The 22,339-nt window shown below is 45.5% G+C and overlaps 1 protein-coding gene across 4 annotated transcripts in view; it reads left to right on the top strand.

Moving 5' to 3' along the window:
- The window catches only part of FRMD4A (FERM domain containing 4A), a 353,039-nt gene that overhangs the window by 215,640 nt on the left and 115,060 nt on the right, over positions 1-22,339 (top strand). The gene's annotated exons all lie outside the window — the stretch shown is intronic.

Below are 22,339 nucleotides of genomic sequence, written 5' to 3'. Positions count from 1 at the left end.
GTCCCTGATGCCAGGCAACGGAGGGCGGAGAAATGGAGGCAGTAGCTGCGGAGACAGACTCATAAGAGATAATCAAGCCCAGGTGGTTGTGGCTTGGCCCCTCCCAAGAGAGTATATAAGTGAGAACTTGGGAGGGGTCCGTTTGCAGGACACAACCGTTCGTAACAGTCTTGAGGAACTCTTGTCTGGTCCGTTTTGCATTTCCGTTCTGTTTGGTTTGGGTTGCTGCCAACCCTTCGTGTATGAGAGTGTCGCTTGGGCTTTCAGTCAACGGAGTTGTAATTCCTGTGATTAAAGAGTGGCAAATAGCCAAGCCTGTGTCTGTGTTACTCACAGGCCGGAGGGGGGGAGTCAGAACAGGAAGGGATTTAATTCCATGGTTGTGGCCGCCATTTTGATTTGTTTTTTAACCACCTTCTGCAAATATTCCTGGATTTGGCCATAGGTAAGAAATGACTAGGGGACACAGTGGCTCAGTGACTAAGACACTGAGCTTGTCGATCAGAAGGTCGGCAGTTCAACAGTTCGAATCCCTAGCGCCGCGTAATGGAGTGAGCTCCCGTGACTTGTCCCAGCTTCTGCCAACCTAGCAGTTCGAAAGCACGTAAAAATGCAAGTAGAAAAATAGGAACCACCTTTGGTGGGAAGGGAACAGCGTTCCATGCGCCTTTGGCATTGAGTCCTTCTGGCCACATGATCACGGAGACATCTTCAGACAGCGCTGGCTCTTTGGCTTTGCAACGGAGATGAGCACCGCCCCCTAGAGTCGAGAACGACTGGCACATACGTATGTGCGAAGGGAATCTTTACCTTTATCTTAAGAAATGACTTCAATATATTTTTGGTTTGTGGCTAAGATTCTCCTTAAAGAATATATTCTCAGCACACATAACCTTTCCTTAATCTGGATAAAATCCCGTGAAATGCAGGCAAGGCCAACAATTGAATTGTCAACTTCTCTCCATGCATTGGATGAGGGGAAGGAAGAGAATATACAATCGGTGCAGCTGTGAGAAACAAATCCTCTTTTTTGGTTGCTGGACTGTTGTTGCCCCGTAAACACAGTTGTGTAGGTCATTGTGTTCTTTATCGCGTGAAATGCATTTTTGAATTTACGTGGGAGTGGTGTCCGTTTTGTGAACGGTTTTTGGGAGGAGGGGGAGAACACTGCAGAGGGGGATAATCACATAAAAAATATAAAGTAATGCTAATGCCAAACACAACCATAATGTGTATTAATCAAGAATTTTTCCTACAGACTGAGGGGAACTAGAAGTATCTCCCAAATGAGCTGATATTTCTTTTATGCTTTTTGCCACACTGAACTATTATCAAATCCATGAAATGGTTAATAGGAAGGATGAAAAGCTTTTTTTAAAAAAAACCTAAAATAATAATGAAAGATGCTTGGTGTAGTTAAGGAACAGGAAATGAAGGCACATAATGCTTTAATTACAGAGAGGCATACTTGGGGTGAAGAGGGTTGAATGTGAAGCCTCTTTCTAGGGAAAAAAATTAAATAGGATTCCTTTTAGAAGAGTTTTGACTCTCGGGAAACACATTTCAGGATTGCGATGATGGTAGCCCAGCCAGAATCTTTTACAAACTAAAAGGAACAGCAGGAAGTAGCCTTGAAGGAAAAGTTAAAAGAAGAGCATTAAATATATTTTTAAAAAAATATTTACATTTTGTACGCAGCAGCCTTCCCACCTGGTGACCACCACCAGAATACTTTCTTATCTTCCAAGGAGTCTTGAAAATCCATCCATGGAGATCTCTGGAGTACGTCAATTTAGGAATAACCACAAATGAGGTCTTAAGCATCATGATTGTCCCAAAAGACAACTGGACTTTGGTTTTCCTTGAAGGAGTTTCACTTCTCATCCAAGAAGCTTCTTCCGTTCTGACTGAATGGTGGAGGACGGAAGGATTGCTAGTTCCTTGCAGTCTTCTGGTTGTTCGTAGTCTCTCTGAGAGTCCTTGAGGCCACTTGGAGGTTTATCTGTGCCCTTGGGGGTCACCTGAATCAGAGTGCAGATGGGTGTGGAACTAGTTAGGTGACCCTGAGAGCAGAGATAAACCTTCAAGTGACCACAGTGATTCTCAGAGAGCGTACTAACAACCAGTCACTATAGTTCTGTGTTCTAAATTGTTCTTTAAGATTATTTTTGCTCTGATTCTGGAAATCATTCATAATTCTCCTAATCGGCGATTTATACTCTGGTACCGGTTTATACTATGACACTCAGTGGCTAAGACACTGAGCTTGTGCATCAGATAGGTCGGCGGTTCGAATCCCTAGCGCCGCATGACGGAGTGAGCTCCTGTGACTTGTCCCAGCTTCTGCCAACCAAGCAGTTTGAAAGCACGTAAAAAAAATGCAAGTAGAAAAATGGGAACCACCTTTGGTGGGAAGGTAACAGCGTTCCGTGCGCCTTTAGTGTCTAGTCATGCCGGCCACATGACCACGGAGATGTCTTCGGACAGCGCTGGCTCTTCGGCTTTGAAACAGAGATGACCACCAGCGCCCCCTAGAGTCGGGAACGACTAGCACATATATGCAAGGGGCACTATCTTACCGGTAGTCATATCTATACTTAGCTTAAAGCTTAATAATGATTTTTAGTGGGGGGTTTTTAAGTGATACATTATGCTTCATAATTTCATAAGGATGTGTTGGAAAACTACAATCTCAATATTTTAGATTTCCTTCTTTCCTGGTTCATGTTTTGTTTACCTTTTCAGCCTTTTAATCTTCTTCTGGGTCTATTTATCTCTCTTCTTGCTTAATATTCTTCTCTTTAAAATATTTAATTAAAAAATATATAAAACCCCTGTAGCAAGACAAAAGAATCCAAAAGAAATCAAAATTTCATTTGGTTTAAACAAATCACTTTATTAACGAACTGCACATAGCAGAAGAAAAAAAGAAAAAAAAGCAATGTGGAAATTGTAACAAAAGGAAGTGTTTGAACGAAGCAGAATATCCTTGGCACGAATTCTCAGGTTCATAGAGATAGATAGCAGTTCTGCAGAAAGAATTTAGTGGGTTTAGCCATATTTCATTATAATGATCCATGGCTAATCTATATTAATAGCCGATTTGCTCATATATGGCTAACAACATCGGTTCAGTAGATAATTACAGCTGAAGCCTGTATTGTTAGTCTTAGCTACTGTAAGATTTCTTGAATATTTCTTGAGGATTTCCTGTTGTTCTGATTGGTACATGTGCTGCAGCCCTGATTCATTGTAAAACCTTGGGGTGGGGACACAATTGCTTCCAAGTATTGTGTCTCCCTGGTTCCAGAGTAGTGGAGGATGGGAAGCGCGTGTACAAAGCCCCAGAGATGACCTTGGAGAAATTGCGGTGACAGTGACAAAATATGACGAAGCCCTGGAAATAAAGAAAGCATTAGATAAGAAACTCAGGCTGACTCTGCCTTAGCTCCCTGGAGTTTAAGAGCAGGGAAAAAGAAAGAAATGCAGATTTTTCTCTCTCTCTCTCTCTCCAGGATTTTCTTACTACATCCTATAGAAATCTTCATACATTCTTGAGTCTGCTTCCTGTTGACACATAGCAATAGCAGTTAGACTTATATATCGCTTCATAGGGCTTTCAGCCCTCTCTAAGCGGTTTACAGAGTCAGCATATTGCCCCCACAATCCGGGTCCTCATTTCACCCACCTTGGAAGGATGGAAGGCTGAGTCAACCTTGAGCCGGTGAGATTAGAACCGCCGAACTTCAGATAACAGTCAGCTGAAGTGGTCTGCAGTGCTGCACCCTAACCACTGCGCCACCTCGGCTCTTTCTAGACCAAAAGATAATACACAACAATGAAATTCTCCCAGTGGGTGTGATCAAACCAATGAGAGTCTCTTTTGTTTACAATCTTTTTTTAAAAAGCATTGTTTTTTTCCGCTATTTCTGCAAATTTCTGCAAAATCCCCATTTGTTCCCCATTCCAGGGGGAGGATACTGCAAAATCCCCATTCCCTCCCCACTCCAGGGGAAGGATACTGCAAAATCCCCATTCCTTCCCCACTCCAGGGGAAGGATACTGCAAAATCCCCATTCCCTCCCCACTCCAGGGGAAGGATACTGCAAAATCCCCATTCCCTCCTCACTCCAGGGGAAGGTTACTGCAAAATCCCCATTCCCTCCCCACTCCAGGGGAACGTTACTGCAAAATCCCCATTCCCTCCCCACTCCAGGGGGAGGATACTGCAAAATCCCCATTCCCTCCTCACTCCAGGGGAAGGTTACTGCAAAATCCCCATTCCCTCCCCACTCCAGGGGAAGGATACTGCAAAATCCTCAATTCCTTCTCCACTCCAGGGGAAGGATGCTGCAAAATCCCCATCCCCTCCCGATCAGCTGGGATTTCGGGAGGCAGAGAATAGAAGGGGGCGAGGCCAGCCAGAGGTGGTATTTGCCGGTTCTCCGAACTACTCAAAATTTCCGCTAACCGGTTCTCCAGACCTGGTCAGAACCTGCTGAATGCCACCTCTGCCTATTGCATCTTGCTGGATAGATTATTGCAATAACCTGAAAGGCTCCTACGAATTCAGAGAAAGATACTCCAGAGTTATGCGCCTTATGCCAGTTTATTTGCATAGTTCGTTTGAGGCTGAAGAAAACCCTTAGAGAGCAAATATCTGAAGGGGCACCTTCACACACAGCGGCTTATCCAGGACTCCTACATTACCCTGCCCAAGGCTGTCCTTAGCGATTACGTCTGATAAGAAGGGGAAATGCCTCTTAACAAGCAGTTCCAGTTATAAAATCCTGCGCCTTTGTAATTCTTCATTGTCATTTGTTTTTTATTTCCCAGTTCCCAAGTAATAGAGAAAAAAACATTTACCACCGTTTTGGAGGTGATGTATTTTTGTTTTCTGGGAGAACCAAGAACCTGCTGCAAGTAGAAACGATATTTCAGACCCTTATTGACAAGATCGTAGAGTTTAGGCCACCGGATGTAATTTTTCCACCCTACCTTGGCCATGGCTCGGCCATAGAGCCGAGGTGGCGCAGTGGTTAAATGCAGCACTGCAGGCTACTTCAGCTGACTGCAGTTCTGCAGGTCGGCAGTTCAAATCTCACCGGCTCAGGGTTGAACTCAGCCTTCCATCCTTCCGAGGTGGGTGAAATGAGGACCCGGATTGTTGTTGGGGGCGACATGCTGACTCTGTAAACCGCTTAGAGAGGCCTGAAAGCCCTATGAGGCGGTATATAAGTCTAACTGCTATTATTATTATTATTATTATGGCTGACTGGGAGGGCCGGGTTCTGGGCTATGTGGTTTAAAAAATGGACTTTGACGAACTGGAGAGATTTTTCAGGGGAGGCCCTGCAGGTAGAGCAGGAGGCTGGGAGTGAAGAGGAAAATTATGGGTATGTTTGGCCTGAGGAAGAGTAGACCAAGAGAAGATACAAGCGAAAGTATCTACAAGGCAGAACGTTGTCACGACCAAGAGCAGACCCCAAACCAGTGAGTTGGAAATACAGGGAAGAAAGTGTTGTGATCCGCCAGTGGCCATCGGAGCTGGCGGCAGATTCAGACAGTGAGGAGATTGGGGAGGAAGATGGGCCAGTCCTGGAGTCTGGGGAAGGCTCCGATGAGGCCTCTGTGTCGGAGGCAGAGAGGGGGCCAGGGCCGTCTGACAGTTATCAGCTGCCTTCGGAGTCAGACATCAGTGAGGCAGAAGAACAGCTGGAGCCTGTTCCCAGTGTGCTCATGTGCAGAGCTGCCAGACGAAGGGAAGAGCTAAAGGACAGGGGTTGACTTGGGAATAAGGCCACAGGTGGACGGTGAATGGCCCCTCCCAGAGGAAATAAAAGATTAGCAAAAGGGGAGGGCAGTTTGCAGGAGACCATTAATTCATTCCTGCATTCTTGCCAAGTATTGCGGTGTCTGAAAGAGATCGGCCTGGCCACAAGACTGAGAAAGGTCGGTAATTGTGACCTCTCTTGAAAGACTGTGGGAGAGGAAAGGCTTTTCTGGAGGGGAATCCACTGTCAGTGAAATAAAAGGGGATTATCGGGACGAGGACTCAGCTTCGTGCTGCTGGGGAAGCCTCGGTCAGAACAGAAAGGGACATACAACTGGTAACTCACACTTACGTCCGTTGCAGCAAACCCAAGCTCATGTGATCAAAATTGGGGCACTCAGCAACCAACGTGCTCAGGAAGTCCTCAACTTACAACAGTTTATTTCGTTGCAAGATCCGACTTTATTTAGGGATTGTTCAGAGTTACGACGGCATGAGAAAAAAGTGACTTATGACTGTTTTTCAACCTTAAGACCTTTATAGCAACCCCGTGGTCAGGTGATCAAAATTCAGAGGCTTGGCAACTGGCATGTACTTACGACGGTTTCAGTGTCCCAGGATCAGATGATCCCCTTTTGCGACCTGCGAAGTCGGATTCGCTCAACGACCGTGTGACTAACTCAGCAATTGCAGGGGCTCCCTTCACAATTGTGGCAAGAACGGTTCGTCAAACGGGGCAAAATCCCCTTAGCAAATGCCTCGCTTAGCAACGTTAGAAATGCTGTGCTCTATTGTGGTCATAAGTCGAGGACTGCCTGCATTTACGACGGATGTGGCATCCCAGGCTCTGTCATCTCCATTTGCAACCTTCCCAGCCGGCTTTTGACGAGGAAACTCGATGCAAGAAACCCGTCAGACTGGGTGTGACTCACTCTATGTCCACCTTGCTTAGCAACGGAAACTCCCGGCCCTAATTGGGGGCGCTAAGATGAAGGCTTATCTGTGCGCAATTAGAATCTCCTTCCAAATTTTGCTTTTTATTTTAGCCTGAAAGATTTTTATAAAGAGAAGGACTCTCCTCGTCTTAACAGTTTCGATGTCGTCTTACGGGGTAATTCCACTTTAAAAAGACACAACCTGTTTGTGCAGGGAAACAAAGGAAATTGCATTGGGGCATCAGTGGAATCCGCAACCGTCTCTCTAATATATCACCGAGTATCTGTTATATTAGCCGCGTTTGGGAAGCCTTGTTTTGGCGAAGCAGCTTCGGCAGGGAGACAAATCAAATTGACATTAACCGGGGTGAGAAGCCGGGCGTTTTCTAGCCGAGATGATAAAACCCGGAGACCTGCTGTGAAATAGCCCTGGTGTTTCTGGAAAAGATTCCTATTATAACTTCAATTTACTTTCCAGAGCTGAAAATAGCTCCTTTCCACTTTTCCCTGACAGGAACCTTAATTAAAACAGCTTGTAAACTACAAAAAAAGTGTGATTCCGCTTTCTGCTTTTCCCCATATTTGCTTTCTTCTGCAGCCAGATGGGTCCAAATATTCCTTTCTGGGTGCACTTAAGTTGATTTTCGGAGCCTTATAAACTCTCGGGCGTCTTTTACACACACACACACACACACACAGACCGAAAGCCTGGGGGATTTTGGGTTTTCTCTGCTACGAATTCTTGGCCGCCGTCTCTAGTCCTATAAAGCTTTTTTTTTCCTCCCTCCCCCCCCCCAATGTTTCTTCAGCTGGGGGCCATAATGAAAAAGGAGCCTTAAAACGCAGCACATAAATCTTCTCTAAATAACCAGCCGTGGAAACTTGAGCATCTATTTTCCCCTCCCGTTGCCAAGGCTGCCATTTGCAATTTAGCATCGCTCAAACGGAGTCCTTGGAGCTTTGCGGAATCCAGAGCCCCCCCCCCCCCCTTAGTTAAACTTTCTTCCCTCTGATCCATTGGTGTGGGGGGTGGGGGGGTGTTTGGCTTCCGGTAAGTCCTCGATGTATAACCACCATTGAGCCCCTCACTTTCCATCGGCTCAGCGAGACCAGTTGCGAAATGGGTTTTTGCTGCGTTTCGCCCCCTTTTCTCGCCACCGTTGTTAAGGGGTTTTTACTGCCGTTGTTCAGTGAGTCGCACAGGTCATGAAGTGAATCTGGCTCCCTTTTGACTCGACTCGTGGGAAGGTCGCGAAAGGGGACAGTGGGGACACTGTCCCGGGACAGTGTGACCGCCGTAAGTATGAATCTGTTGCCAAGGGTCACGTGACCAGTTGTAAATGTGAAAAAATGTCCATGAATATTTTTTTCCTGTGCCGTTGTAACTTTGAACAGTCACTGAATGAACCGTTGTAATTTGAGAACTGCCTATACCCCATACACCAGGGGTGGATTCCTACCGGTTCGGCTGAGTAGGTAGTAACTCAGGCAGCCACGGGCCCGAACCAGCTGTATGGCACCGCCGTCTTGCTTTTTTATTTTATTTTATTTTTTTAATACTGTGCATCAGAGGTGGGTTCCTACCAGTTCGCACCTATTCGGTAGAACCGGTTCGTCAAATCTTACCGAACCGGTTATAAGAGGTTCCACCAGTGGACCCGGATAGCAGGCCACACCTACAGAAGAGGGTCCAAAAATTTTTTGAAACCCACCACTGTCACACACACACACACACACACACACACAGAGACAGACAGACAGACTGACACAGAGAGAGAGAGAGAAAGAAAGGAAGAAATAAAGAAAAAAGAAAAAGAGTGAGAGAGAGAGATGAAAGAAAAAAGGGACAGAGAGACAAAAGGAAGGAGAGAGGGAGAGAGAGAGAGAGAGAGAGAAAACACACGGCCGGCAAGCCACTCCCACCAGGTCACATGCCCGGCAAGCCACTCCCACAAAGGAGGCCACACCCACAGAGTAGGTTCCAAAAAATTTTGAAACCCACCACTGCTGTGCATGGACACATCAATTGTGTGTGCGAAGTGCGTCCCTGAGCGAACCAGCAGCAACAGAAGCCAGAAGGCCCCCCTGCCACACACCCACTGCCAGGAGACAAGACAGGGAAAATGCCTCTGTGTGGGTCATTATTTGGCCCCATACAAGATGTAGAATAGGGGTCTCCAACCTTGGCAACTTTTAAGACTTCTGGACTTCAACTCCCAGAATTCCTCAGCCAGCAAAACTGAACATCTGCCGTTCAGAATATTTGCCGAACAAAACTCCACATTGGTGACAGGAAGGGCATCCGGCCAGCAAAGCTGGCTGAGGAATTCTGGGAATTGAAGTCCACAAGTCTTAAAGTTGCCATGGGTTGGAGACACACACACCACCCCCGGATCTAGCATGTCGATGGCAGGGGCTTTTCCTAACTGCTTGGACTCAGAACAGAGTCACTGCTAAAAATACGCGGGGGTATTGCATGGTCCCATTGTGAGGGAGCGGAGATGGTCCCTAAAGTTCATTCCCCCATCTTTGCCCTCACAAAGAGCCCCTTCAGAACAACTGGCTGTAAACAGATTAGATAATCCCTCTCGACTCATCCAGCTGCGTGACCACCACCCATCGGAATGTCTTGAGGGGGTCAAACCTTTTGGTTCTCCGGTCGCACACAGACTGCGCTTTCTGCGGAGTGACTGGCGTGTGTGTCCTTAGATTGAGCCATGCCAGAAGTCCAGTTAATCCTGCTCAAATGAGGGGACCCAGAGAGAGAAAGAGAGACAGACAGACATCTTTGGGTAGGGAAATATATTCTTCCATTGAGCTAATCTAGGAGAGGGGAGCAGAAGGAAGGCCCAGGAATCACAAGTCTCGCCATTAGAATTATTCTCAGCTTCTCCGGTGGAGGGAACAAAATGTTCAGCCTCTTTAGACAGACAGACAGACAGACATAGATGGATAGAGGATAGATGGATGCAGATAGGTGGATGGATGGGTAGATAGATAGAAGATAGAAAGAAAGAAAGAAAGATAGATAGATAGATAGTAGATAGATAGATAGATAGATAGATAGATAGATAGATAGATAGATAGATAGATAGATAGATAGATAGATGATAGATAGATGATGATGATAGATAGATAGATAGATAGATAGATAGAGATAGATAGATAGATAGATAGATAGAGATAGATAGATAGATAGATAGATAGATAGATGATAGATAGATGATAGATAGATGATAGATGATAGATAGATGATGATGATAGATAGATAGATGATAGATAGATAGATGATAGATAGATAGATAGATAGATAGATAGATAGATAGATAGATAGATAGATAGAAGATAGATAGATGATAGATAGGTGGGTGGGTGGGTGGGTGGGTGGGTGGATGGATGGATGGATGGATGGATGGATGGATGGATGGATGGATGGATGATAGATATGGATGAATATAGGTCTTGGCGTATTCGGGTCTTTTCCCATGTAAGATTGAGAGTATCTTGGCGACGTTTTGACAAGGTCCCACTCACCATCTTCAGGCTGGTGCCTTCGGCTTCGTGCTTGTGCGAGCAAAGCGTGATCGGAGCTGCCGTCTTTCTATAAATACTGGTGGGGGTGTGTGTGTGGAGTGCTGGCTCTGTTGCTGCAAGCGGATTGGTTGGCTGTGTTGTAACATCTTGATTACTTGATGGAGTTGATGTTTGCAGATTAGTCGGCTGTTTCGTAACATCCTGTGTGGCGGAGGTACTGGCTGTGTGCCTATTGTTCTTTTGTGTTGTAATGACCTGGGTTAATGGGCTGTGTGATGATATCCTGAGCTCTAGTGTAGTGATATGCTGAGTCCTGTGCTGCAACCTCCTGGAGGGTTGCGTTGGCTGCGTTGTAACATCCTGAGCCTTTGCCTTGTAGCCTCCTGAGTTCTGTGATGTAACGTCCTGAGCAGATGGCTGTGATGTAACATCCGGGGCTTTGGTTTGGCTCCGAGTTTGCGGCCTGGCCATGTGTTCATGGCGTGTGTCAGTTTGCTTTGTGTGGGGGTCGGAGTGGGGGTGCAGCAGTTGGTGATGCCGCCGTGGTTTGGCTTCTGGATGGTGGTTGCATTTGGTCTATGGGATGGGTTTGGGTTTGAGTCTGGTGAGGGTGATTGTAGTTGTGTCCTGTGTTGTTCTCGGTCCGGTGTCGGTTTTCGTGGCTGGGACTCGTTTGTTGAGTAGGGCTGGTTTCCAGATGTCTGGTAGGTGGGAGGTATTGTCACGTTTATTCATGTTGTGGGGGTGTTTTTCTATTTTGATGGCTTCCATAATTATAAGGTCTCCTCCTTGAGCTGGGGGTTGGACTAGAAGACCTCCGAGGCCCCTTCCAACTCTGCTATACTGTTAAGGAATTGTGTTGCCTTGTATCAATTCTGTTTTTTTGGTAACCTTAGAAAGCTGCGCATGGGAATTGATTTTGAGAGCTAGATCTATGGCAGGTTTCAAGTGTGGGCAGTTGAAGAAGGAGAAAAGGATCTTCATAGAAACTCAGAAGAATGTTCCCCCTCTGTTTGGAGAACCCATTTAACTGTCCCGGGAGATAATTTATACCACTTCCTTTCAATAGCTATTTGGCTAATGTATGCCATATGTTAATACCTTTCTTCCCCGTGATTTGTGGAGCTCTTGCCTTTCCCTTTTCGTCCTGTAACCTAGAAATTTGGCACAGGCTGGACAGATTTATCTGCCTCTGTCGACATAAATCACGAAGGCCAAACCTTTTTGGTCATTGACAAAGGGCTCCTAGACCCAGCGAGATTCAGCTCCACCTTCTCAAAAGCCTTGGAGCTGTCAAGATGGCCTTTCACCAAGAAGGTTTGTGCGTCTCCTACCTTGGGAAGAACTCGAGATGTGTAATGTGGGAGCAAGCCAGTAGGAGAGAGGGAGGGAAGGTTGATGTGGGGGAAAGCCATGGAGGTGAGCAAGCGGCAATCTTGGGAGGGAAGCAGCTGTTTTTAAGAGAAGGGAAGGAGGTGCTGTGATGCTACCTTCACCTGATTCTTTGTCTTCCATTTTCTTACATTGGGGGAAAAAATCAGAACACCAAATAGCAAGAAAAACGAAATGCACAGGTTCAGTATAAGTGGTACCTTGCTAATGGTAGTGACTGTGAGCGGGATCTTGGAGTCCTAGTGGACAACCATTTAAATATGAGCCAGCCGTGTGCAGCAGCTGCCCAAAAAGCCAACACAGTTCTAGGCTGCATCAACAGAGGGAGAGAATCAAGATCACGTGAAGGGTTAATACCACTTTACAAGGCCTTGGAAAGGCCACATTTGGAATATTTGCATTCAGTTTTGGTCGCCACGATGTAGAAAAGATGTGGAGATTCTGGAAAGAGTGCAGAGAAGAGCAACAAAGAGGATCAGGGGGCTGGAGGCTAAAACATATATAAAGAACCATTGCAGGAACTGGGTAGGTCTAGTTTATTCTTATATGAATTATCTTGTAAACGGTTGACAAATCAAATAAATAAATAATAAATAAATAAATAAATAAATAAAATTCTGGTGATAGGGAGGGAGGATAGAGGGATAGAGGGAGGGAGAGAAGAGAGAGAGATAGTAAAGAGCTGTGAGAGAGAGGGAAAGTAGGCAGAGAGACAGATGATAGATAAAGAGATGGTTGGGTAGAAGATAGATAGATAGATAGATAGATAGATAGATAGATAGATAGATAGATAGATAGATAGATAGATAGATAGATAGAAGATAATAGAAGAGAGAGAGAGGGATGGATGGATGGATAGAGAGAGAGAGAAGAAAGATAGAAGAGAGAGAGAGATGGATGGAGGATAGATAGAAAGAAGATAAATAACAGATAGGTAGAAGAGAGAGATGGATGGATGGATAGATAGACGAGAGATAGATGAGGGAGACAAAGAAAGAAGAGGGAGTGAGTGAGTTAAGAAAAGAAAGAAAGGAAAGGAGGAAAGAAGGGAGAGGAAGAAGAAAGGAAATGGAGAGGCAGAGAGAAGGGGAAGAAAGGAAGGAAGGAAGGAAGGAAGAGAAAGAAAGAGAAAGAAAGAAAGAAAGAAAGAAAGAAAGAAAGAAAGAAAGAAAAATATGTTTTTTCCATCTGGCCATGTGTGTTGCTTATGAAGCTGTGTCAAGGGCCTGCCAGGGGAAGCCATCTGGATGGTGTGCCTCATAAAACAGGAAGCCTTATATATACAGGAATGAATGGAGGCTCCCTCTTAACAGGAGAGGCCAGAGGTGGGCCATGAGGGTCACCTGATTCCCGGGGAGGAAATGAGTCATCCAGCAGCCTCCCGTTTCCCACCCGGGGCCTCCTTTGCACAGGAGTTGACGCCCATGGCCAACGAAGGCGCAGATTTCAAACTGCCCCCTTCCAGGGCCGAGGGATCTCCTCTCCTCCTGTTTAAAAAGGCAGCCAGGCAAATCTTCTGGCATCTCCACCAGCCTGGTCTTCAAGTCACAGAGACTCTCGGTGATGATATGGAGCTACGTGCTCTGCTTAATTACTATCTTAGGATGCCCTCAGTCCTAAACCCTCTAGGCCAGTGTTTCTCAACCTTGTCAACTTGAAGATATCTGGACTTCAACTCCCAGAATTCCTCAGCCAGCCAGTGTTTCTCAACCTTGTCAACTTGAAGATGTCTGGACTTCAACTCCCAGAATTCCTCAGCCAGCCAGTGTTTCTCAACCTTGTCAACTTGAAGATGTCTGGACTTCAACTCCCAGAATTCCTCAGCCAGCAAATGCTGGCTGAGGAATTCTGGGAGTTGAAGTCCAGGCATCTTCAAGTTGACAAGGTTGAGAAACACTGCTCTAGGCTATCCTCCCTTGATTGCCCAACTCCACTCCTCACAGTGGACTCGGTTGAAACTTCTCACGAAACCTGCCTCTCCAAATCTTCGCCAACGTCCTGATGTGCGCCAACATCTCTTGCTGAATCGCAAGAATCCAAAACGTCTATAAGGGAAAGGCATTTTCCCTGGGGCGTTTCTGTCTGTGTGGGCATCCGAGCCGAAGAAATAAATCACCTAAAAGCCAACAGATCAAAACCACACAGGAAACTGAGGGAACTTGCTCGTTATCTCTGTTTCTGATGTCTCCGGTGGTCAATCAAATCAACGTCCCAAGACATGAGAACCAGAGAACCAACTGGAATCTATTATTTTGGTTTTCAGGGTTTTCAGCATGAGGTTGGAAGTCCATTTGGGTGAGTTTGTCCGCTTGGTCAATCAGGAATATTTTTTAGTATAACAGGTCATTTTCCCAAGGTATCTTCTGAGCTCCTTGATTGTCCAGTGATGGTGAAGTCCCCCTTGGGAGAGAGAGCACCTGTCGTCGTGTTGGTGTCCTTGGAGAAGATGACATGGGGAAAGGGATGGTTGGATGGATACTCATAGGGGTAAGATACCCAGCAGGTTTTGCTGTCTTGTCTCTCCACACTCTCTACCTTCCAAAGAAGAAGGATAGGACCTCTTTGTGGTCCCACTTTCTCCCCCATCATCAGAAGGCTTAGAATAGAATAACATAGTTGCAAGGGACCATGAAACTCTTCTAGTCCAACTAGGTAGGAAACCCTACACCACTTCAGAAAAATGGTTGTCCCATTTCTTCTTAAAAACCTCCAGTGTTGGAGCATTTACAACGTCCGGAGGCAAGTTGTTCCACTGATTTAATTGTTCCAACTGTCAGGAAATTTCTCCTTAGTTCTTAGTTGCTTCTCTCCTTGATTAGTTTCCAGCCATTGCTTCTTGTCCTACCTTCTGGTGCTTTGGAGAATAGCTTGACTCCCTCTTCTTTGTTCAAATATTGGAAGACTGCTACCATGTCTCCCCTAGTCCTTCTTTTCATTAAACTAGACATACCCAGTTCCTGCAAATGTTCTTCATATGGTTTAGCCTCCAGTCCCTTAATCCTCTTTGTTGCTCTTCTCTGCACTCTTTCCAGAGTCTCCACATCTTTTCTACATCGTGGTGACCAAAACTGGATGCAAATATTCCAAGTGTGGCCTCACCAAGGCCTTATAAAGTGGTATTAACACTTCACGTGATCTTGATTCCATCCCTCCGTTGATGCAGCCTAGAACTGTGTTGGCTTTTTTGGCAGCTGCTGCCCACAGCTGGCTCCTATTTAAATGGTTGTCCACTAGGACTCCAAGATCCTTCTCACAGTCACTACTATTGAGCAAGGTACCACCTATACTGTCCCTGTGCATTTCGTTTTTCTTGCCTAAACGTAGAACCTTACTTTTGATGCAGTAGGTGTTATTCATCAGAAATGGAGCGTAGGGCCATAAGAGAGGGCAGGTACTGTAGTTGCTGGAAAAGTCTCTGATTCGGTCAATTGGTCATTTGAGCATCTTTCATGAAAGAAAAGGGATGTGGTGGCTCAGTGGCTAAGATGCTGAGCTTGTTGATCAGAAGGTCAGCAGTTTAGCGGTTCGAATCCCTAGCGCCGTGTAACGGAGTGAGCTTCCATTACTTGTCCCAGCTTCTGCCAACCTAGCAGTTCGAAAGACTGTAAAATTCAAGTAGAAAAATTGGAACCACCTTTGGTGGGAAGGGAACAGCGTTCCGTGCGCCTTCGGTGTTGAGTCATGCCGGCCACATGACCACGGAGACATCTTCGGACAGCGCTGGCTTTTCGGCTTTGAAACGGAGATGAGCACCACCCCCTAGAGTCGGGAACGACTAGCACATATGTTTGAAGGAAACCTTTACTCTTACCATGAAAGGCCATCTTCTCTCATCTTCATCTTCCAGTGCATCAGAGATATAAAATTGCTTCTTCTTCACCACAAGGATCATCTTGGGATATTTTTGTCTGGGGAGTTTTTCATCCAAGTCATGGTTGTCCCAAAGATGCGTTTTACTAAAAACTAAGCATCTTGATTATTTTTTTGTTTTGAAAATGTTTCACTTCTCATTCCAAGAAACTTCTTCAGTTCTGGAGTTCCAGTTGCCTTTTGGGAAAAGCACTTTGGGGATGGGTTTTTTTTTATTATTAGTAAAAGAAAAATACAACAGCCAATAGATTGCAAAAGACAATACAACATCCGCCACTGTTTTGCTTTACATTTGACTACGTTTCGAGACATTTCCATAATAACAAAATCGTTATAGACATCAAAAGTTAGGCATCTTCTTCCCTCCCTCCCTCTTTCCTTCCCTCGTTTCTTCTCTGCCACTCCCCTTCCTTCCCTCCCTCCTTCTCTCCTTCCCTCCTTCCTTCCCTCCTTTCTTTTCTCCTTTTCTCCTTCCCTTCCCCCTCCCTTTCCTCTCTCCTTCCCCCTTCTTTCTCTCATACATTCCCTCCTTCCTTCCCTCCTTCCTTTCTTTCTTTTCTCTTAGATTCCCTCCTTTCTTCCCTCCTTCCTTCCTTCCTTTCTTCACTCCCTGCTTCCCTCCCTCCTTCCTACCCCGCTTTCTTCTCTTTCTTCTCTCCTTCCTTCTTTCCACCTCTCCTTTCCCTTCTCTTCTCTCCTTACTCTTCCTCCCCTTTAACCTTCCCCCCTTCTTCTGATTCCTCCCCTCTTTCCTACTCTTACATTCCCTGGGGATGGTTTTTTTTGGGGGGGGGGGTTATTGGTTGTTTATTTTTGCTTCTGTCGAATTCAGGAGTCTCTGAGCTTCTACTGATGTCCTCCAGAAGTATTAGAATTATAGTTCTTGCCGGTATTTTATTAACATGGCGCTGGAATACCAATAGGTTTAGAAGACTCACGATGGAGGCAACTGATCTCCTAAATGTGGTTTAAGTTTGCATCCAAGAAATCGTGATGAAGTCAATGGTCTAAATGTTGAGTGGAGATTCTCATCCATCATGGTTGTCCTAAAGGTGCTTTTTTTCAAAAGGCAACTGGACGTTGTCCACAGAGGTGGAGGGATACAACAATACCTATTTCCAGTCCACAACGCAGTCCTTTCAGCAGTTCCACACCCATCTGCGCTACTTGGGTGACCCTGGAAACACAGATAATAGCAATAGCAATAGCAGTTAGACTTATATACCGCTTCCTAGGGCTTTCTGCCCTCTCTAAGCGGTTTACAGAGTCAGCATATCGCCCCCAACAACAATCCGGGTCCTCATTTTACCCACCTCGGAAGGATGGAAGGCTGAGTCAACCCTGAGCCGGTGAGATTTGAACAGCCGAACTGCAGAACTGCAGTCAGCTGAAGTAGCCTGCAGTGCTGCATTTAACCACTGTGCCACCTCGGCTCTTGGAGATAAACCTCCAAGGGGCACAATGACTCCCAGAGAGAGCACCAATAACCAGAGGATTGCAAGGAATATATAAACCCTTCCATTCCTCACCATTCGGTCAGAGCTGAAGAAGCTTCCTGCGTGAGAAGGGAAACGTCTTCAAGGGAAACCAAAAACCCAGTTGCCTTTTGAAAAAAGCACTTTGGGGGGGTCAACGGTGTGTGAAGTTTTGTGTGAAATTCATTTAACCGCAAAGTCGTCCTCATTTTAGCCTGGAGAGTCTTTCTTTTAACAATTAGCACTTGTAAAGTTTTCGTTTCAAACATCCGTTATGCCTTTTATGTCTGGCCTGTTAGGTGACCCGCCTATGAGTGGGAAACGGGGTTTGTTTTTTTAAATGCTCTTCCTTTGAATGCTTTAGAGTTTACAGTCTTCAGAACAGACTGTTAAATAGCAACCCACTGGGATGATTGTAGGGCTGACAAGTTTGGCAGTAAACACGTTAGCTAACATTTAAAAGCCCTGGAGAGCCAAGGTGGCGCAGTGGTTAAATGCAGCACTGCAGGCTACTGCTAGATCAGCAGGTCAGCGGTTCAAATCTCACCGGCTCAGGGTTGACTCAGCCTTCCATCCTTCCGAGGTGGGTAAAATGAGGACCCAGATTGTTGGGGGCAATATGCTGACTCTCTGTAAACCGCTTAGAGAGGCCTGAAAGGCCTATGAAGCGGTATATAAGTCTACTGCTATTGCTATTGCCCTGACAAAATTAGCCGCAGAACAAATACAATCAAGTCAATAACAGATTCCATCATCATAACAGATTATCTGAATTATCGAAGTTTAAAGTACAGTTAAATATATATATATATACAGTGCTATCCTGGCTAACTAATTTCATCTTGTACAATGTCTTGATGAATTGTTATACATCAGATTAGATTAGATTAGATTAGATTAGATAAATCTTTAGGCCACTGGTGTCATATATTTGCGGCCAAGTAAGCAATTTTGAAGTAGAGTAACTTTGGGGGCAGGAATCGGGACAAAACCTAGCAGCATTCAGTGATCTTTTGAACACCTAACAACCTTATTTGTATTCCCAATTAATTTGCCCTATTTACTAGCAACTAATAGAGCGTGAAAATGAAAATTGTCTCCACTCAGTATACATCTGGAAGATTGAAAGGAAAGCTTCCATGCTATGCAGGAATCAACTACAGGTCTCTAAAAAGAGTATCAGGGAAAAGCCAAGTGTTGTGTTGTGTTGAGGTCCAGCTGGAAGTGGTATAGATACCTCCTGTCCTCTACCTGCCCAACCCCAGCTATATAAATCATGCTCCCCCTTACTAAAAGTAGCCCTATCTGTCAACGGTAAGAAGTTTAGGAAAGTTGCACAGGGAATAATATCAAGAGGGTGACTCTCCTTTTTCCTGGTTGTTTTGTTGAGCTCTGGTCCAGGTTATACTCCACCTTGTGAGGAAACATCAAGCTGTCATGGGGGAGAGAGATACATGCTGAAGTCCTGTGTCTTCTGCTCGCTTGGTCCAGAGGATCTAGAAGTGGTTCTGGTGGACTGGAGTGGAAAAAGGACCTCTCCAGTTTTTCAATTCTGGGTCGCTTCTGAATAGGCCACCTTCGCTGGTGGGTTCAGGAGGACTGTTGACGTCCTATGACTCCAAGAACGCAGTCATCTCTCCCCTTGAAGTCTCCTCCAGCTTCTGATCAAAGTCAAATAGGGAGGGAGGGAGGAAGGTGATAATAGGTATGTAGATGAGGGATGACAGAGAGAAGTGACCACCCCACACACACACACACACCCCGCGAATGCACGCACGTGACCTCAAAACCAGCTAGCTGGCGGGAGGCAATTAATATAAAATAAACCCGGGTGACAGCTCGCATGCCCGCAGAGATGGCTCCAGGTGCCACCTGTGGCACACGGTGCCATAGGTTTCCCACCATGGGTATAGAGCAGTGGTCACCAACCAGTGGTCCATAGAGAAAATGTTGGTGGTCCGCAGTAAAATTATCCACATTTTTTTATATTGCACTAAATCAGTGTTTCTCAACCTTGGCAACTTGAAGATGTCTGGACTTCAACTCCCAGAATTCCCCAGCCAGCGAATGCTGGCTGGGGAATTCTGGGAGTTGGAGTCCAGACATCTTCAAGTTGCCAAGGTTGAGAAACACTGCACTAAATACTGTTTATCTTTTTTTAAAAATTCATATCAGTGGTCCGCGGGATTTAAAATTACGAATTTAGTGGTTCCTGAGGTCCGAAAGGTTGGTAGGGAGATGATTCTTCCTTAATACAGGAGACCTCGAGTTAACGACCACAATTGAACCCAGAATTTAGGTTGCTAAGTGAAATGTTTCTTAAGTGTGTTTTACCCCGTTTTACAACCTTTTCTTGCCACCGCGGTTACGTGGCTCCCCGCAATTTTTAAGTTAACAACATGGCCGTTATTTGGATCTGGCTTCCCCTTGACTTGGCTCATCAGAGCAAAAGGGGGGTCGCGTGTGACCCCGAGACGCAAGTCATAAATATAAACCGGTTGCCAAGGTCTGACTTCGATGGTTGTAAGTGTGAAAAATGGACTGTTTGAATGGTTGTAAGTTGAGGACTTCCTGTGTCCAGACGTTAGCCTGGGAAATCAAAGGGACATCGCTAAAGAAGAAGGGAGAAGATATTTCCCTCCTGTTGCCAAGTCAACTCAAGGGAGACTTTTATTTCTGCACAATAGTGACAACTGGTTGCTAAATTCCATTGTTTCTTTAGTTAAAAGTGTGTCCTTCTAACTCAGAGATCCCCTAACTTGACAACTTTAAGACTTGTGGACTTCAACTCCCAGAATTCTCCAGCTGGAGAATTCTGGGAGTTGAAGTCCACAAGTCTTAAAGTTGCCACGTTTGGGGACCTCTGTTCTAATTTAATGATCAGCGGTAAGTATCTACAAGACCACTTCAGATAACATTGATGTCAAGCCTGCAGCCATCTTTTCTTTTGGATCTTTGGCCTGCCACACTTTCTATTATTCTGCTATGCATTTTCTATGGTAGGAAAATGGGAGGGGGGATTGTACGGAGTGAGATGCTATGTAGCCATAACAACATTCTTTCCAGAAAGCCAAGGTCATCCTTTGTCTCTGCACCTCCGCACCTGATCGGAACTGAGTGGGTGAAACTGCCAGCATGGCAGTGGGAGATGGGACCGTGGGATGGACTTGTGGGTGTGGGGGGCAAGATCTTGAACTTTCAACTGGGTGGAGAAAACTGGGAAGCTTTCAGAATCGGGTTAATGTCCCAGATGTGCCAACATGGCTCTCTTAATAAATTGGAACTTTGAGCAATACTTTGCCTTGGACTCTGATTTAATTTTGGATGCTATTAGTTGAATTACCAACCAGGAAGTTCTTCAAATAACTTAGCCCCCTTCAGCTAACCGCACTTTTCTTCTTCTTAACTTACTCATGTAGTAACTGTCAGAAGATAGTTTCCTCTAGAAATGGAGAGGATGCTCAGATATTTTCAAAATCTACCCTGTCAGTCAACGAGAACCATCTGACTTTCATTGTAGGCCTGGCTGGTTGGAAATCTACTCTCAGTAACTGTACACATTTTTGTATTGCAGTTCACTTACGCACTGGGGAGCTACGGTAAGCACGCTGGTAGTTTTGGACTGCAAATTCCCACAATCCCTTCCCATTGTCATACAGGTGTATTAGGCCATGGAAGCTGTCTTACCTCTGAGAGCATCAGCTGTGTATTCCTGTGGTAGAGTTAGGCTAGTCAAGACCACGGGTGATGACAGTGATGGATTATCTACCTCTAAGGAAACCAGACCGCTATATTTCAAGAACCAGGTCCGTTCCTCGCGAGTAAAGTTTTGGTTAAGTGCAGATAGTCTACAAGTGGAATTTTCTATCTCCAGTTTCTCTACCTTGTGTGGGAATTGTAGCTCCTCATTGGGGATCCATTTGGCCAAGTTATTCCCAGTCTACATTTATCTACTCAGTGTTTAATAAGAATCCATTGATGTGAGCTTATTCAAGTATTCAAGAAAATCATCCTAGCAAGAGAAGGCTGTCTTCCAAATATTTTGCCTCGTTTAGTCCTTCTCTCCAGTGGCTTTTCCTGGAATGTTTGGGTGTCGGCATTCCCTGGAATAGTTGAGTTTCTTCAAGGGAACAGCAATCAGTCAAAACAGATTGTTTGCTGCTTACTCATAGAAGCCGCGTGAGGCTTCAAAGAAACACCTGGTTGGACATGCCGATGGAGTTTCTCCATCATCCAGGTCGTGGTTGTCCCAAAGGACCTTTTCCAAGAGGCAAGTGGGCTTTCTTGGAAGACGTTTCGCTTCTCAGCCAAGAAGCTTCTTCAGCTTCTTCTTCAGAGGGAGGTCTTCAGAGCTGAAGAAGCTTCTCGGCTGAGAAGCGAAACGTCTTCCAAGAAAATCCAGAAAGTCCACTTGCCTCTTGGAAAATCTCCTTTGGGACACCTAGTTGGACAAAGCTTCCATCCCAAAGCTTCTCTGAAGCAAAGCCCTGATTTGAAACGGGGCCCCCTCCTAACTTAAGACAGGCTCCTAGGAATATGGAGGCCTTTTCCCACTCTAGAGGCCAACCAAATCAACTCAACCCACTTCAATCTCCACTTCGAGGCACCAAGGTAGAAGGAAGAAGGCAAGGCAGAAAGAAGGTTTGAATTAAGGTGAAGTCTTCAAAGGCCACCTCTTAAACTCATAGCCCAAAACTGAGTTAGTCCATAAGCAAGTATGGAAACCTACTTCATTCTTAGCACCACGTGAGGTCACCATACATTTATTGATGTCCATCTAGTCCAGTGTTTCTCAACCTTGGCAACTTGAAGATGTGTGGACTTCAACTCCCAGAATTCCCCAGCCAGCATTCGCTGGCTGGGGAATTCTGGGAGTTGAAGTCCACACATCTTCAAGTTGCCAAGGTTGAGAAACACTGACCTAGTCAACCCAACCAGATACAAATGTCTGTGCAGGTAGATCAAAAAGCTACTTGTGTGGGGGGAATTAAGACTTTGGAGACGTGAAGGTGACATTTGTTGGTAAAGCCCTACCTAGCTTTAGGGGTCCTTCCATTTACTAACACCGGTTGGATGTTTCTCATTCAGGGGGCTACTAATTTTTGTGGGAGAAGATCAGATGGCTCTCTCTCTCTCTCTCTCTCTCTCCGTCGCGCCTCTACACTTCATATCACATGTGCATGTGTGTGCGCGTGCACAGGCTTATGGTAGAAACCGAAATGTCATTCTTGATGGCTTCTTGAGGAATGTGAAACACCAGGCATTGTGAGGTGCATGGCTCAAGCATTGCGGTCAATGAATGTCTCTGGGGGGCTCAAGCCAATCTGTGTCATCAGCTCTGGCCAATGTCGCTGTCACTT

The sequence above is a fragment of the Thamnophis sirtalis genome, unplaced genomic scaffold (assembly GCF_051295495.1).
Source record: "Thamnophis sirtalis isolate CommonGarterSnake01/CBP01778 unplaced genomic scaffold, rThaSir2_p1.2 scaffold_9, whole genome shotgun sequence".
In the NCBI taxonomy this organism is placed as follows: domain Eukaryota; kingdom Metazoa; phylum Chordata; class Lepidosauria; order Squamata; family Natricidae; genus Thamnophis; species Thamnophis sirtalis.
The sequence above is the reverse complement of the archived record's forward strand: the minus strand, read 5'-3'. Positions and strand labels throughout refer to the sequence as shown.